Source organism: Schistocerca nitens, chromosome 10, assembly GCF_023898315.1.
Source record: "Schistocerca nitens isolate TAMUIC-IGC-003100 chromosome 10, iqSchNite1.1, whole genome shotgun sequence".
Taxonomy (NCBI): domain Eukaryota; kingdom Metazoa; phylum Arthropoda; class Insecta; order Orthoptera; family Acrididae; genus Schistocerca; species Schistocerca nitens.
Window position 1 is genome coordinate 228863654 of NC_064623.1, and position 16054 is coordinate 228879707.

A 16054-nucleotide genomic window follows, 5' to 3' on the forward strand; every position below is an offset into this window, starting at 1 on the left:
CTAACCATTGTGAAGTATCATTACTACGTTTGAAAAATAGGATATTATCCTTTACTATGTAATTTTTTCTAATTTCTGTATTGGTTTTATCGGTAAGTTGGTGTTTGATCTTGAGAAGGGTCTGATCTTTGTTTTGTTTGTCAGATAAATTTTTTAAAGCATTTGTGATGAAATTTTCGAATGGTACGTTTTTTAGATAATGGATAGTCCGTTCTTCGTCTTCAATGTTGATTTTCTGGTCCTCTGCCATTCTCTGTGGTGAACGAGACAATGCATCGGCCAGAATATTTTCAGGTCGTGGTATGTATGTGATTGAAAAGTCATACTCCTGCAGTATTTGCATCCATCTTGCCAAACGTCCGTGGGGTAATTTGGAGGAGATTAAAGACTCTAATGCTTTATGGTCTGTGTATACTTGTGTTTTTCTGCCAAACAGAAAATGTCGAAATTTTTGAAATGCCCATACTATGGCTAGAGCTTCTAATTCTGTTATGGTATAATTCTTTTCTGCTTTCGATAGTACTCTGTTTGTAAAGGCTATTTTTTATATATTTTCTTACCGTTTTCCTCAATTTGTTGAAATAGTACCGCCCCTAGCCCGGTCTTTGCACTATCAGTTACTAGACAGAACTCCCGACTTAAATCTGTGTGGGATAAAATTGGAGCATTATTCAATGCCTCCTTCAACTTATGAAATTCTTCATCTGCTTGTTTATCCAATATCCAGGGTGTGTTTTTTCCTGTCAGTGCACGCAGTCGCGGTGCTGCAAGTGTGTCTATTCATATAAATTTTTTGTAAAAATTTACAACCCCAAGAATCCCCTTAGACTTTTCTTGTTGTAGGGAGTAGGAATATTACGAATAGCGTCTATCTTCTTCTCGTCTGGCGTTATACCTTTTGCAGATATGTTATGTCCTAAAAGTTTAATTTCTGATTCCAAAATGCAATTTAGTAATGTTGACGGTGACCCCATGTTTTTTCATAATTTGTAGGAAATTATCCAAAATATTATTATGTTCTGTCCAAGTTTCCTCCGTCACAAGAACATCGTCCACATAGCAAGTAATTTTCTGAAGTATGTCGAGATTTAGTATAGAATTCAGACCACGAATAAAGGCAGCTGACGAAATTTTGAGGCCAAACGGTAAACGTTTGAATTGGTAGCAACGAGCAAAGACAATAAAGGCTGTGTATTTTCGACATGAAGGCTCCAATTCTATTTGCCAAAAACTTGAAAACAAATCGAAGGATGAAAAAATCTGTGCTCCATGAAACTTCTGAATCAACTCTTCCAATTTCTCTGCTCTATCTGTTTCCGAAATTATAATTGTATTTATTTGTCTTGAATCGAGTACCAAACGTATGCTCCCATCCTTCTTACTTACTATGTGTAAGGGTGAATTATAAGGTGACTTGGCGGGTTCAATTATCCAATATTTTTCTGATTTCAACTTGCTCTCGATAACTACACTCCTGGAAATGGAAAAAAGAACACATTGACACCGGTGTGTCAGACCCACCATACTTGCTCCGGACACTGCGAGAGGGCTGTACAAGCAATGATCACACGCACGGCACAGCGGACACACCAGGAACCGCGGTGTTGGCCGTCGAATGGCGCTAGCTGCGCAGCATTTGTGCACCGCCGCCGTCAGTGTCAGCCAGTTTGCCGTGGCATACGGAGCTCCATCGCAGTCTTTAACACTGGTAGCATGCCGCGACAGCGTGGACGTGAACCGTATGTGCAGTTGACGGACTTTGAGCGAGGGCGTATAGTGGGCATGCGGGAGGCCGGGTGGACGTACCGCCGAATTGCTCAACACGTGGGGCGTGAGGTCTCCACAGTACATCGATGTTGTCGCCAGTGGTCGGCGGAAGGTGCACGTGCCCGTCGACCTGGGACCGGACCGCAGCGACGCACGGATGCACGCCAAGACCGTAGGATCCTACGCAGTGCCGTAGGGGACCGCACCGCCACTTCCCAGCAAATTAGGGACACTGTTGCTCCTGGGGTATCGGCGAGGACCATTCGCAACCGTCTCCATGAAGCTGGGCTACGGTCCCGCACACCGTTAGGCCGTCTTCCGCTCACGCCCCAACATCGTGCAGCCCGCCTCCAGTGGTGTCGCGACAGGCGTGAATGGAGGGACGAATGGAGACGTGTCGTCTTCAGCGATGAGAGTTGCTTCTGCCTTGGTGCCAATGATGGTCGTATGCGTGTTTGGCGCCGTGCAGGTGAGCGCCACAATCAGGACTGCATACGACCGAGGCACACAGGGCCAACACCCGGCATCATGGTGTGGGGAGCGATCTCCTACACTGGCCGTACACCACTGGTGATCGTCGAGGGGACACTGAATAGTGCACGGTACATCCAAACCGTCATCGAACCCATCGTTCTACCATACCTAGACCGGCAAGGGAACTTGCTGTTCCAACAGGACAATGCACGTCCGCATGTATCCCGTGCCACCCAACGTGCTCTAGAAGGTGTAAGTCAACTACCCTGGCCAGCAAGATCTCCGGATCTGTCCCCCATTGAGCATGTTTTGGACTGGATGAAAAGTCGTCTCCGGTCCGGCACGAACGCTGGTCCAACTGAGGCGCCAGGTGGAAATGGCATGGCAAGCCGTTCCACAGGACTACATCCAGCATCTCTACGATCGTCTCCATGGGAGAATAGCAGCCTGCATTGCTGCGAAAGGTGGATATACACTGTACTAGTGCCGACATTGTGCATGCTCTGTTGCCTGTGTCTATGTGCCTGTGGTTCTGTCAGTGTGATCATGTGATGTATCTGACCCCAGTAATGTGTCAATAAAGTTTCCCCTTCCTGGGACAATGAATTCACGGTGTTCTTATTTCAATTTCCAGGAGTGTATATGGCATGGAATAAGGTGGAACACAAAAGGGTTTATGATCTTTGACCTCAAATTTATATTGAAAATCTTTAATGCTACCTGTCTTTGGTGCAAATACCTCCGCATGTGATCTCAATATGCCTTCTAAATTTTTTTTATCGTGGAGCGAAATTTCATCTATTTCCTCTATCTTCTTACTAATTTCTTGATGAATTTCTTCTATTATTTCGGGTGGGAGTGGGTGAAGGTTTTCCTCACACTTATATCTAGGGTGTCTCTCCTCCTCTATTTCATTCCCTTCTTGACTTAAATGTGATTGCTTTACTTTTCCCCGTTCTTTTTCATCGTTCAAAGTTTGAATAAAATATAATATTACATCATCTATTGTTACGAAGCCTTGTGGTATGCAAATGTGAACCTTGCGCTCATTAATGAAATCTACACCGATTATCATATCAACCGTAAGTTTTGGTACGATTATAAAATTGTTTTCAAATTCGTAACCTTGGCAATTGAATGAAAGACGAGTTTCGTATTTCACCTCTGTTGCATTTTTTCCTAAGGCTCCAAAAATTCTTATCCTTATTGTCCTTAAAATCAGTAATTCTCTCTCTCTATTGCACCTTTCAAATAGACTTTCTGATATAGCCGTCACTTGACTCCCACTACCTATGATTGCTTGTGTCGTGATTTCACCAGTGTTTATCTTTAATATGGGTTGTATAATTGTGTATGTTACGATTTCCTTTTCTTGCATCAAATCCTCTGCTATAGATTCATAGCTTAACCTGTGGATAATTGTACCTTCACCTTGTGTTTGTGTTTGCTTCGGTGTTAACTCCGTGATCAATACCGTTTTCGACCTATCTACCTCTTTTCGTCTGTTTTCGAGCTCCTGTCTCTCCTTTTCCTTCATCTCCAAACATTCCCGAATGAACTCTCTCTCTCTCATAGTCACCCATGTTGTATACATTATACGTCTTTTGTGTTTTTATCTAGGATACTCTGCCCTGTTTTATCGCGTTCGTTTACTTGCTTCTAGTCAAATATATTGCTAAGTCCGGTTAACAATTCTGCATCGCTTAGTTCTTTAATACACGGAAGTGGTGGCACTTCATTCTCGCTTTCAGAATTTTCCCATTCTATGCTGTTTTCCCAGGATATGTAGCGTAATTCAAGTGTATCTGGTGCTGACTCTTTATCGGAAATTTTCGTAAGTCCCCGTTTGTCTGAATTTTGGCTATTTTCAGTTTTTTTCTAATTTTGATCTAGCTACTTCCAAAACATGAATGTCCTTTTTTGATTGTCTTAATGAATGGACGTCAGTCTGCTTAACCTCTTCAGGATTTTCCCGTCAATCTTTACGTTTTTCAGGAATGGGGGCCTAATTTCTGCTTCTGGTTTCCCTTTGCTCTGTTGTTCTTGTCTCTGTGGACCATAATTTCCTCGGTAATTATTCGCGCCCTGGTCTCGCCGATTGCTGTTTCTAGCATCGTGACCTCTGTCAAAGTACCCTTGACCGTTGGCATTTTGATTCCTAAACCATATCCGCCACTGTGTGAGTGTCCATTACCGTTCCTATTTCGGTACAAATTATTCTGGCTATCGTTTCTATGCCAATTACCTTCATTATGCTACTGTCCTGGTCTGTCAAATTACCTGAAATGATTGGTGTTAGGATTACGATTATTATTATTGGAATATTCGTTCCTAGTCCTCTCCTTTCGCTGTTCCCTTTCCTTTCTCTTTTCTTTCACCTCGTCTTCTTTAAACATAAATTCAAGTTCCCTTAAAAACTCTTTGCATTCTTCGGTATTTTCATTTTTTCCTACTGTCGCCTGTTGATACTTTACCGGTAATTTCATTCTACACAGACGTATCAGCTCTCCGTTACTGTATGGTTTGTCTAGGCATTGATTCTTTTTGTCCATTCTATCAAAGAATTTTACCATGCTTTTCTCTCCTAAGTTTTCATACGGTGTCATCTGAAGTAACTCGTATTTAATTTTGTTTTGCGCGTCTTTGGACCAATATCTTTAGAGAAATGCTGTTCTGAACTGTAGGTAAGACGTACAGGTAGCCGCAATCTTTTTTATCACCTCTGCTACTGTCCCTGACATGTGTGCACAAATGACGTCAAGTTTGTGAGCTACACTCCAGTGGTTTGGTAAGCCTACTTGAAATTGGTCGATGAATGTGCGTGCATGCAAGCTACCGCCTTCTTCCTTGTAATGTTGAAAGTAAGGAAGTGGTCTGTATCATATCTACTCATAAATCCGGTCTGCGGCTGATTCATGGACTCAAATAATCTGCCACTGCTTGTGTCGTCGTGTTTATTCTCTGGTGATCTACTGCCTGTGTGCCTATTCTCATATCCGCGTCATATCGTATCATTGATGAACAAAAGTGTTGTTCGTGTGTTTCTACTCTCGTCGTTCGTGGTATAGTACCTGTGCTGCTATTATGTTGTGTCATTGGATTTACTAGTTCAGTTGCCTGGCTTTCGATTGGTATCGGCTGAATGTATGTGTTCCGTTTTTCTGGGTACTGTGCCTGGTCCTGTGGCATGTCATGTATTACTTTAATCGGGGTATTCTGTTTCGATTTCTGCGCGTGTGTTACGTCTAGCCTTGGTTCTACTTGAACTTTCTTAGACGGCGCGTGTTCGTGTACTGAATTAATGCTTGACGCGTCAGTTGTTTCGCTACAGGCGTAATCGGTCTCGATCTTTTCTTCGATAGTTTGTATCAACTCTGTTCGAAGCCTTTCAAACTGATCTTTGTTTTGAACTTCTATTTTATTGATCCGCTGATCATATTTTTTTCAGTGAGACCTTTGCGACCTTGGTTTGAATTGCTTGTTCTTCCGAAATTGTATTGCTGTTCGAGTGGCTTTTTTCGTAAAACGTCCACCTTTTTGTCAACGTTTACGATGTCCAATTGGACCTTGTCCACGTTAGTGCGTAATTGCTGCTGACCTTGTGTTAGTACCTGAATTCTTTCTCTAGATTCTTTCGCGTCTTTGTTTATCTGAGTGATCTATCAATTCTGGCGATCCCTTCTTCCATCTGGATTTTAACCTGTTGAATCTGTGTCTTTATCTCTTGTTTCAAGTTCTAATTATCCTGTTTCAATTACTGATACTGTTTTGTCATCTGTGTATGTAGTGTCGGCAGACTTGCCAACACTACGCACACTAATTGAAAGAGGCGGCCAAGATGCAGGCGCTAACTCACGAAGGATGGAGTGAGGTCTGAAACAGGATACGTAATGAATGCTATAAAGAAAAGTACGTAGCTTCTGGAAATACTTAACTTTAATCCATCCTTTGTATACATCGTTCTTGATGAGACATCTGGAGATTGTGGCGATACAAGTGAGACTCTTTAGATACAAGCTATCTAAGGCTAATGGCGCCTTGCTAGGTCGTAGACATGGACTTAGCTGAAGGCTATTCTAACTGTCTCTCGGCAAATGAGAGAAAGGCTTCGTCAGTGTAGTCGCTAGCAAAGTCGTCGTACAACTGCGGCGAGTGCTAGTCCGTCTCTCGAGACCTGCCGTGTGGTGGCGCTCGGTCTGCGATCACTGCCAGTGGCGACACGCGGGTCCGACATGTACTAATGGACCGCGGCCGATTTAAAGCTACCACCTAGCAAGTGTGGTGTCTGGCGGTGACACCACATTCCTCCCCCGCAAATCGGCGAACGGTCGTGTGATAAGGCTTCCGCCCGCCGTGGGGAGGACCCCATGTTGACGTATGCGATGAGGTGGGGAGCCTAACAACAGGCGAGGCTGTGCCACCCGCACCCGGCCATTCGGTCCGAGGGGAGCTAGGAAACGCCTGGAAACCTAGTCCAGGTTGCACGTCAACATGCGGTGTATGCGCCCGTAATGAGACAGGAGGGGCCGAAGGGTCGACCTCCATTGCGGCGGGGGATCCGACGCGCGACGACGCCATGTGCTCCGGAGCGGGCAAGAGTTCCATGGCGGAGGACATCTGGTCACGGGAAGCGATCGGCGGCGCGTGACCCAGGGAGGCGCCAGGCGGTTGCAGCGACGCGTCCACTGCGGGCGGCGCCGACGGCTGCGGCGCGTCGCCATGAGGCAAAATGGAAGGCAGCGTCGGTAACACCTGGGGATGAGGCGAGCCAGTAGATGGGTCCCCAGGGCGTTGACCGGACGGCACCGTCGCTGAAAGCAGATGGGGAGCGGCAGAACCCAGGCGACGGCAGAGGCGCAGCTGATTGAGATGCCGACGCACCTCACCAGAGGCCCCCAAAACCAAATACATCGCGCGGCCGAGGCAGCGAAGAATGCGCCCTCCGAGCCAACGCCGTGAACCGCGATAGTTGCGATAGAATACAACGTCGCGGCCAAGCAAAGAATTTCCGCGGCGGTGCGGATTGTTGTTCGGCACACGCCATGCAAGAAGAGCACATATTCGTAATCGCAGCATCGATTCCGAACCAAGTACAGTGCTGACGGGCAAGTTGTTTCTTGCGCACTATTCCCCAATGTCCGTGGTGGAGAAGCTTTAAGACAGAGGACTGTAACGAACGTGGGACCACGACTCTGGACTGATCATTTTCAGAACGCAACAACAAAACACCACGTCGTACAAAAAGTCTCTCCTTGTGAGCAAAAAATCGGCGAACCAACGGATCCTCGATCCGTGACTATGACACGGGCCATTGCGTAGCAACAAAACGCAAAACAGTAGCAAGGACAGGGTCAGAAGCTGTGGCTGTAGCTACACGACGAAAATCAATCGGAAACGATTCGACCACGTCATCGGTTTCCGCATCAATGAACATGCAAGCAAGTTCGGAAGAATCGAATGCTCTTGCGACCTCATCACGCAATGCGTGGGGAACATTGCGCGCTCTGAAAAATTTCGGTTGCGCGTTGACTTTCAGTTCCAAAGGTGCTTTATACAGTAGTTCGTAGCGCAACCAAGGCCCGGTGCAAAAATGTCTGCAAATTATTCACATAGACGAGAAACACTGGCGGAAGGCACAGTCTGGTTCACTGATAGGACCTGATTTACTATTGACAAGTTAAACAACTGAAATAAATCTAAACCAAACAAGTTCACTGCAGTAGAAGAACGAAGAACGTAAAATGACACAAGTTTTGTTTGTCCCTTGTACGTTGCAAGAAGGCTGCACTGTCCTAACACAGGGATCTGCTGTCCTGAATAACTATTTAGCTTAACATTTGCGGCACGCGACGGAGGTTTGCCCAGTTGTTTGTACGTGTCGTGATTGAACAATGAAACTGCAGCTCCGGTATCGAGCTGGAATGGTATCACTTTGCCCTCAAGGTCCAAGTCTACAAAAAGTTTATTGTCCTGCTGACGACAAGAGCGACTTTCACGTGCAATTTGAACTGATACAGGTACAGAAGCACTTGCGACTTTACGGGATTTCCGGCGACGTCGACGCACACCATTTGTGGGACGAACACAGTCACTGTTAAAGAAAGTGGCACTGGACAGGGTGGAATTAACTACATGAATGTCCATGGGCGAAAGTTCACGAGCCTGATTGTCCTCGGTTCTATTCCGGCGCGAAGCAAAGGGCCTGGAATGGTTGTGATTGTCTGATCTGAACTTTTTCTGGCAAACACTTGAACATGTCCTTTCATATGACAGTAAAAGCAAATAGCTTGGCGTGACGGGCAATTGTCACGCGAATGTCTAGTTGCACACCGCGGACATGATTTTAGAACTGCATTGGCATGCTTACGCGGCACACGTCCGACATGTACTAATGGACCGCGGCCGATTTAAAGCTGCCACCTAGCAAGTGTGGTGTCTGGCGGTGACACCACAGTGTATTCTGTTTCGTTATCTGTGTATTAATATTATTAATATCCTGATTCTGTCTCGTCATACTAGCGTTCATTTTTTGTAACATCTCCATGATCGCGTCCTGTCCTGCAACACTACCGTCTGCTGAACTATGTATTCTCGATCCATTGTTTTCCACTCGGCCAGTTACGTCGTTTACTGGATTATGCTGTGGCGTTTCTAAATTTGATAACTGCAATAACCCGTGATGTCTGTGTTGAGGACTAGTTGGGTTTGTCATTGAATCATTACGTGGCGCAAACAACTCCGCATTCTGCCCTCTCTGTTGTGTATGTCTTGTGTTTTGCAGGTACAGTTGCGTCTGTTACGGAATCTTTTCGTGGCGCTCGTAACTCCGCAAAATTCTGTCTCTGCTGTTGGGGCATATTTAGAATGTGTACGATAGGTTCGACGTATTCTAAATGTTCCCCCTATTCCTCACTGTCTACTTCTCTTTGAACGTTAGCTAACTGCCGGTTCATTGACTGTATTGACGCGTATTCTGTCCCTGAATATGCGGCAAACAAACGCTTTTCCTGTGCTCGTTTCACTTCTAATCTTAGCCATTTCCTACGTGGGCTGTTTATTTCTGGCTCAGAATGTGCCCTACTTGGAATTTCATATTCTGGAAATTCGATGTTCTCATCCCTTCGATTCCCATCTGTCTGATCTGTCTCAATTTTATCCCAGTCTAACTGAGCCTGCTGATTCTGCAGCTCCCCGACTGTCCTATTCTCTGATTCACCGTCTGTCCTATGCTCAGGTTCAACTTCTGTCCTATTCTCAATAAGCTCGTTTACTTGCTGTCTAGCTGGTTGATTCTCCCCATCTTGTCTACTTGCTGTCTCTTACGTAACCTTTTGGCTTGTAGTCTCGTTAACATGGAAATTCTTTCAACACACCACAACCCTATCTACAAAAGTGTACGACCACTTATCAGTTGGTTGAACCAACAACAACAACAACGTCGTGACTTCATGGCTAATGTTCCGTCTGCTCTGCTACGGTCTCCAATCTCTACCTGTGCGCTTCCAAAGGGATAAAAGTGTTATTTCTTAATTCTAACTTATATGATGCTGCGTCACACTGCGTCTCTGCGTCACTCTGCATCTGTGCCTATCACCTGAAAATTCTATGTCCTAACAGCTACACAAAAATAGTAAAAAATGCAAAATTTTCCAACACAATAACACACACCCTTTTATCTACAATTCTGCTTTCTTCACTACCTGCAACTATTCTGATCCCAGTCTCTTCAAATACCTATTTAATACATAAAAGAATGTTCTTCAAAGTGCTACTGCTGCCACCTGCCGTAACTAACTTTCCTGACACTTTCCTGTCCTGGTAGCTTACCTATTTTAGCTATCCTGGCAGGTTACCTATTTTGCCTATGCTGGCAGGGTCGCCATTTTCTGTGGTCGTGGGGTTGATCTGAGATTCTGTTATTCTGCACAACGGATTAATCTGAGATGTACCCTTTACCCTGTGGCTCCTGCAAGATGCAATTTCCACTCCCACACTACTACAGAAGTCAGACAGACGCTCCTAACGTTCTAAAGAGAAATGCCTGAAAAACCTTCAGGCATTTCTTCTGGAGTCGTCCGCTGTAAGGAAATGACACAAAAATTCACAAAATTTCTTACGTAAATAGAGGGACTTCCCCCATGAACCATGGACCTTGCCGTTGGTGGGGAGGCTTGCGTGCCTCAGCGATACAGATGGCCGTACCCTAGGTGCAACCACAACGGAGAGGTATCTGTTGAGAGGCCAGACAAACATGTGGTTCCTGAAGAGGGGCAGCAGCCTTTTCAGTAGTTGCAGGGGCAACAGTCTGGATGATTGACTGATCTGGCCTTGTAACATTAACCAAAACGGCCTTGCTGTGCTGGTACTGCGAACGGCTGAAAGCAAGGGGAAACTACAGCCGTAATATTTCCCGAGGACATGCAGCTTTACTGTATGATCAAATGATGATGGCGTCCTCTTGGGTAAAATATTCCGGAGGTAAAATAGTCCCCCATTCGGATCTCCGGGCGGGGACTACTCAAGAGATCGTCGTTATCAGGACAAAGAAAACTGGCGTTCTAGGGATCGGAGCGTGGAATTTCAGATCCCTTAATCGGGCAGGTAGGTTAGAAAATTTAAAAAGGGAAATGGATAGGTTAAAGTTAGATATAGTGGGAATTAGTGAAGTTCGGTGGCAGGAGGAACAAGACTTTTGGTCAGGTGATTACAGGGTTATAAATACAAAATCAAATAGGGGTAATGCAGGAGTAGGTTTAATAATGAATAAAAAAATAGGAGTGCGGGTTAGCTACTACAAGCAGCATAGTGAACGCATTATTGTGGCCAAGATAGACACAAAACCCATGCCTACTACAGTAGTACAAGTTTATATGCCAACTAGCTCTGCAGATGATGAAGAAATTGATGAAATGTATGACGAGATAAAAGAAATTATTCAGGTAGTGAAGGGAGACGAAAATTTAATAGTCATGGGTGACTGGAATTCGTCAGTAGGAAAAGGGAGAGAAGGAAACATAGTAGGTGAATATGGATTGGGGGGAAGAAATGAAAGAGGAAGCCGCCTTGTAGAATTTTGCACAGAGCATAACTTAATCATAGCTAACACTTGGTTCAAGAATCATAAAAGAAGGTTGTATACCTGGAAGAATCCTGGAGATACTAATAAGTATCAGATAGATTATATAATGGTACGATAGAGATTTAGGAACCTGGTTTTAAATTGTAAGACATTTCCAGGGGCAGATGTGGATTCTGACCACAATCTATTGGTTATGAACTGTAGATTGAAACTGAAGAAACTGCAAAAAGGTGGGAATTTAAGGAGATGGGACCTGGATAAACTGAAAGGACCAGAGGTTGTAGAGAGTTTCAGGGAGAGCATAAGGGAACAATTGACAGGAATGGGGGGAAAAATACAGTAGCAGAAGAATGGGTAGCTCTGAGGGATGAAGTAGTGAAGGCAGCAGAGGATCAAGTAGGTAAAAAGACGAGGGCTAATAGAAATCCTTGGGTAACAGAAGAAATATTGAATTTAATTGATGAAAGGAGAAAATATAAAAATGCAGTAAATGAAGCAGGCAAAAGGGAATACAAACGTCTCAAAAATGAGATCGACAGAAAGTGCAAAATGGCTAAGCAGGGATGGCTAGAGGACAAATGTAAGGATGTAGAGGCTTAACTCACTAGGGGTAAGATAGATACCGCCTACAGGAAAATTAAACAGACCTTTGGAGAGAAGAGAACCACTTGTAGGAATATGCAGGCGATGTACTTGAGGACAATATTATGGAAATGGAAGAGGATGTAGATGAAGATGAAATGGGAGATAAGATACTGCGTGAAGAGTTTGACAGAGCACTGAAAGACCTGAGTCGAAACAAGGCCCCAGGAGTAGACAACATTCCATTAAAACTACTGATGGCCTTGGGAGAGCCAGTCATGACAAAACTCTACCATCTGGTGAGCAAGATGTATGAGACAGGCGAAATACCCACAGACTTCAAGAAGTATATAATAATTCCAATCCCAAAGAAAGCAGGTGTTGACAGATGTGAAAGTTACCGAACTATCAGTTTAATAAGTCACAGCTGCAAAAAACTAACGCGAATTCTTTACAGACGAATGGAAAAACTGGTAGAAGCGGACCTCGGGGAAGATCAGTTTGGATTCCGCAGAAATGTTGGAACACGTGAGGCAATACTGACCCTACGACTTATCTTAGAAGAAAGATTAAGAAAAGGCAAACCTACGTTTCTAGCATTTGTAGACTTAGAGAAAGCTTTTGACAACGTTAACTGGAATACTCTCTTTCAAATTCTGAAGGTGGCAGAGGTAAAATACAGGGAGCGAAAGGCTATTTACAATTTGTACAGAAACCAGATGGCAGTTATAAGAGTCGAGTGGCATGAAAGGGAAGCAGTGTTTGGGAAAGGAGTGAGACAGGGTTGTAGCCTCTCCCCGATGTTATTCAATCTGTATATTGAGCAAGCACTAAAGGAAACAAAAGAAAAATTCGGAGTAGGTATTAAAATTCATGGAGAAGAAGTAAAAACTTTGAGGTTCGCCGATGACATTGTAGTTCTGTCAGAGACAGCAAAGGACTTGGAAGAGCAGTTGAATGGAATGGACAGTGTCTTGAAAGGAGGATATAAGATGAACATCAACAAAAGCAAAACGAGGATAATGGAATGTAGTCAAATTAAATCAGGTGATGCTGAGGGGATTAGATTAGGAAATGAGACACTTAAAATAGTAAAGGAGTTTTGGTATTTAGGGAGTAAAATAACTGAGGATGGTCGAAGTAGGGAGGATATAAAATGTAGACTGGCAATGGCAAGAAAATCGTTTCTGAAGAGGAGAAATTTGTTAACATCGAGAATAGATTTAAGTGTCAGGAAGTCGTTTCTGAAAGTATTTGTATGGAGTGTAGCCATGTATGGAAGTGAAACATGGACGATAACCAGTTTGGACAAGAAGAGAATAGAAGCTTTCGAAATGTGGTGCTACAGAAGAATGCTGAAGATAAGGTGGGTAGATCACGTAACTAATGAGGAGGTGTTGAATAGGATTGGGGAGAAGAGAAGTTTGTGGCACAACTTGACTAGAAGAAGGGATCGGTTGGTAGGACATGTTTTGAGGCATCAAGGGATCACAAATTTAGCATTGGAGGGCAGCGTGGAGGGTAAAAATCGTAGAGGGAGACCAAGAGATCAATACACTAAGCAGATTCAGAAGGATGTAGGTTGCAGTAGGTACTGGGAGATGAAGAAGCTTGCACAGGATAGAGTAGCATGGAGAGCTGCATCAAACCAGTCTCAGGACTGAAGACCACAACAACAACAACTAGAGGTATACTTGGGTACAGGAGTAGTGCTATTTAGTGTAAGAAAAACATGATAATAACGAAAGCTATTATTTATTTTGCAAGAATTCTGCGAAATCACAATGGCACTTTTAGTTATGAATTGAACAAGTTATATCCTGGTTCTTTTCGGAATGTGAAGTTACGTCTCAAGGATAGGATTCGCTAATGAAATATTTATACAAAGTTTAAGATGGTTGTGGACTTGGCAGAATGACTGAGAGGCGCGCCTACTCAGCTTGAATAATTATCCTTTAGAATGTTGCTAGGTAGGATCGAGGCTGTCACGTGTGAAATGCAGAGAAGTGTACTGTTGTGGCGGAAATATGGGGCTCGCAATAGCTGTAGCGTACAATACCATAAGCTGCGATGACTGCTGTCTGCGCCGCTCGCTGCTGACAAATAAGATAACTCTCATTCTTCCTGGATTGACCTTCGCCAATCAAACTCTCCCTATGCCTTGATGAAGTAAAGGATTCCTATTCGCCCCTAGTCTAACTATTGGCGTGGTACACCGGTCAGATAACCAGTCCACCGCGATGCCACTCAAAATTCGCTCGCAGGCGCTTAACTATAACTCTGTCCGTTCACACCGCACAATAAGTGTGTCGACCAACACAGTGAACAACGCTTAATCGCAAAGACTCAATATAGTGAGTCGCACTTCGATTCGCTCTCCACAGAGGTGCTCTCCCAGTGAAGTACTGAGGAGAGACTTGTTCCTCACTCCAAGAGCGACAACGGAACGGCCCCTATCCACGCCATACGTGAAGAGGTATATCTTCCGGTTTCTTCCATTACTCCTTCGGCTCAAGGCGTCAGAAATATCGTCTACCAATCAGCATTGCTCTTCTAAAACGGGAGAATGACAATTCGTTTAAGGCGATCAATCTGGAAATCTGTAGTATCGGCGTTTGGCGTTTGCTGTCTCCCTGTGAAAATCTCTGAAACTGCGATCTATATTGTAAAGAATGCGTAGGCTGGCTGCTCCCACACAATGTAGCGGAATTTTCTTTTAAGCCGTACACGGGGTCTTTCCTCCTCTCCCTCAGGCGAACGCTGTCCGCTCCACGGGCGTCCGCCGACCGACGTAGATGGGTTGGGACTGGCCTCCTGGCGTGCGGTTGCCTCTCTCGAACTAAATGCTCCTGTGACCGTCGCGTCTGGAATGTATGTGTGTACGCCAGCCTCGTGTATTTCAACCACGGTGCGCACTTGCGATTTATTAGTTATTTGCATATCGTTTACATGAATTCATACAACATTGACTTTATCTTATCGAGTTTGAGTTCGAATGAAGCGTCTTGATGTGCGGAATATGATTGTGAGGGCGGAATATGTAAGCAGGGAAGGTCAGGAGACCACGATATATTACAGTGTAATAGGTAGACATCTATCCAGACCATTACACAGGAATTCCAAACTGCATCAGGATTCACTGCAAGTACTATGACAGTTAGGTGGGAGGTGAGAAAACTTGGATTTCAAGGTCGAGCCGCTGCTCGCCGGTGAATGCCAAACGGCGCCTCACTTGGTGTAAGCAGCGTAAACATTGGACGATTGAACAGTGGAAAACCGTTGTGTGGAGTGACGAATCACAGTACACAATGTGGCGATCCGATGGCAGGGTGTGGGTATGGCGAATGCGTGCTGAACGTCATCTGCCAGCGTGTGTAGTGCCAGCAGTAAAATTCGGAGGCGGTGGCATTATGGTGTGGTGTGGTCGTGTTTTCCATGGATGGGGCTTGCACCCTTTGTTTTTTCTTTTGCGTGGCACTATCACAGCACAGGCCTACATTGATGTCTTAAGCAACTTCTTGCTTCCCACTGTTGAACAGCAATCAGGGATGCCGGTTGCACCTTTCAACACGATGGAGCACCTGTTTATAATGCACGGCCTGTGGCGGAGTGGTTACACGACAATAACATCCAGGTTACATGACAATAACATCCCTGTAATGAACTGGCCTGCACAGAGTCCTGACCTGAATCCTTTAGAACACCTTTGGGATGCCAACTTTGTGCCAGGACTCACCGACTGACATTGGTAGTCGATACCTCTCCTCAGCGCACCACTCCGTGAAGGCTGGGCTGCCATTCCCCAAGGAACCTTCCAGCACCTAACTGAACGTATGCCTCAGAGAGTGGAAGCTGTCATCAAGGCTAAGGGTGGGCCGACACCATATTGAATTCCACCATTACCGATCGAGGGCGCCACAACTTCTAAGTCATTTTCAGCCAGGTGTCTGGATACTTTTCATCACATTATGTGAGTGGCTGTAAGACTGCTTAAGCAATAGAACCCAGTACGTTTCCATGGGTGGTGGGTGTTCATCGAGGCAAACAGTGCTTCAGGGAAATAGTACAGCTTTATTTATCTATATGCATAAACAATCCGTCGGGTAGCGTGAGTAGAAATCTGCGGCTGTTCGCTGATTACGCTGTGGTATT